General features: G+C 39.6%; 1 pseudogene; it reads left to right on the forward strand.

Moving 5' to 3' along the window:
* Positions 1-247: 247 nt before the first annotated feature.
* The window catches only part of LOC102580243 (transforming growth factor-beta receptor-associated protein 1-like), a 28,049-nt pseudogene continuing 25,899 nt past the window's right edge, over positions 248-2,397 (forward strand).

Consider the following 2,397-nt stretch of genomic DNA (forward strand, 5'->3'; position numbering starts at 1 on the left):
AGATCTCGGATTTGAGTCTTGATATGAAAAATCCTTGGTAAAAAGTGTTTCATCCGAATGGAGCCCTACGCAACATAAATTCAGAATAGTCGGGTTTCAATGCAAGTACTGAACAGTTAATAGGAAACCAAAACAAACAAACTCTACTCTAAACTCATTGATCTCCAATGCGGATACCATACAATGAATAGGAAACCAAAACAAATAAACAAACCATACTCTAAACCCATCAGATAGGAAACCAAAACAAACTAACAAACTCTATTCTTAATCCACTCGGCTGTATCAAACACGGAATAAGAAACCAAAACAAACAAATAAACTCTACTCTAAACCCACTTGCGCCTCTTTCTCTCCCTCCAGGCTTCATCATCAATAACTAAAAATACAAAAGATTGAGGTTCCAGTCCACACCGGCAAAAACATTTTACAAAACAGTACATTATACTTGAATCTTATTGAGATCTCATTCATAAGAAAAACGCAGAACCAGAACAATTCTATGGCGAATTCGAAATCCAAACCCAAATCTCATTCCCGGAACGTTCTTCAACTTTTCGCCGGCTTAAACCCTTCAATTCCTCATCTTCCTCCGATTCGTTCTTTAGCAATCACCACTAATTCCGATTCCCAAACCCTAGTTTTTGTCGGAACAGTCTCCGGAGACGTTATTTCCCTCTCACTGAACCCCAATTCCGGTTTATCACTCTTCCTGCGGGTCAACATCATTGGTAAACCCGTCACTTCGATCCACGTTATTAGTCATATAAAAAAACTCATTGTTCTCTCCGACGGCTTTATTTATTTGCTCGACTTGAATTCACTTGAACCAGTTCGAAAATTGAGTCTGTTGAAGAATGTTAATGTAGTAAGTAAGAGATTTTTTAGCAGTTTAAACAATGGGATTAAAGGAAAAGAAGATGGCTGTTTTTTCGCAGTTGCAGTGGGGAAGAAGTTGGTGCTTGTTGAGCTGGTTTTGAGTGGTTCTCCTGTAATTTTGAAGGAAGTTCAGGGTGATTTTACCGACGGGATAATGTGTTTATCATGGGTTGATGACTCTGTTTTTGTTGGAACTAGGACTGTTTACTATTTGTATTCGTATGCAAGTGGGCAGTGTGATGTGATATTCTCATTGCCCGATCCATCTGTGCTCCCAAGGATGAAGTTGTTAGCAAAGGAGTGTAAGGTGATGTTAATGGTGGATAATGTCGGTGTTATTGTGGATAGTGAAGGACAGCCTGTGGGTGGTAGTTTAGTTTTCAGCGAAGCTCCAGAGACCATGGGGGAGATAGGGGCATATGTTGTGGTGGTAAGGAGTGGGAAGTTGGAGCTGTATCATAAGAAATCGGGGAATTATGTTCAGCGAGTTCAAATTGTTGGGGAAGTAGGTAGTCCTTGTGTTGTGGCTGATGAGGAGGATGGAAGAGGAAAGCTTGTCGTTGTTGCAACAGGCTCAAAGGTAATATACATTATTTTCTCTGAGATGGTTTGTTCAGGCTAGCTTGCGCAAAGAAATATAAAAACTTTTGATAACTTTAATTATAAAAAGTCTGCACTTGATGCTTTCTGGATAAAGTTTCAAGTCTTAAGAACTAATGCATTCAACTGGTTAAGGGGTGATGAAACCTTTGCTTCTGCTGAATCAGCCCATGCATAACTTGCAAGTAATGTGATATTATTGAATAGAATTGGACTGTCATAGTGTAGTGCTCTATGAGGGACCGTAGAGCTGTGAACATGCTAATAGATACTTGCTTAAGCTAGAGTTTCAAGGTGATCTTTTTGATAGTTTCAACTATTTTTTTTTGATGAAGTAAAGGTTTCCATTGTTGGCATCAAGGAGACGCATGTAAGTTACAAAAGAGTAGTAGCAAAAATAACTAAGAAGCTCCATTACAGACATTATACTAAAGACAAGGAGCTAGCCAAGTTCGAAAGGGTATCCAGGGAACCTATAGGGGACAAATAAACCCAGCTATATAGATACATAAAGCATTTAGCTCTTAGAGATCGGTAGATAGTTGATATCCCATCAAAGTATCTTCTATTTCTCTCATTCCATCTACTCCAACAAATATCTGCTGGTATCATCTTCCATAGTATGTTGATGGGGCTATCAACTTTCCATTTGCTCCAGCTTTTAAATGCATCTTTGAAGTTTTGTGGCATGACCCATCTGAGCCCAAAAAGTGTTATAAACATGCTCCATAGATCTAATGCCACAGGGCTTTGTAGAAAAAAGTGGCTATGTGTTTCTGTTTCCCCAGGCACATTTAGCATCTGATGACCATTCAAAACTTCCTCTTTGCTGGGTTGTCTTGTGTCAAACATGCTTCATGCATGCAGTCCAACTGAAGCAACTTATCTTGGGGGGGCGGGGGGGGGGGATTTTCTCTT

The sequence above is a fragment of the Solanum tuberosum genome, unplaced genomic scaffold, assembly GCF_000226075.1.
Source record: "Solanum tuberosum cultivar DM 1-3 516 R44 unplaced genomic scaffold, SolTub_3.0 scf00360, whole genome shotgun sequence".
Taxonomy (NCBI): domain Eukaryota; kingdom Viridiplantae; phylum Streptophyta; class Magnoliopsida; order Solanales; family Solanaceae; genus Solanum; species Solanum tuberosum.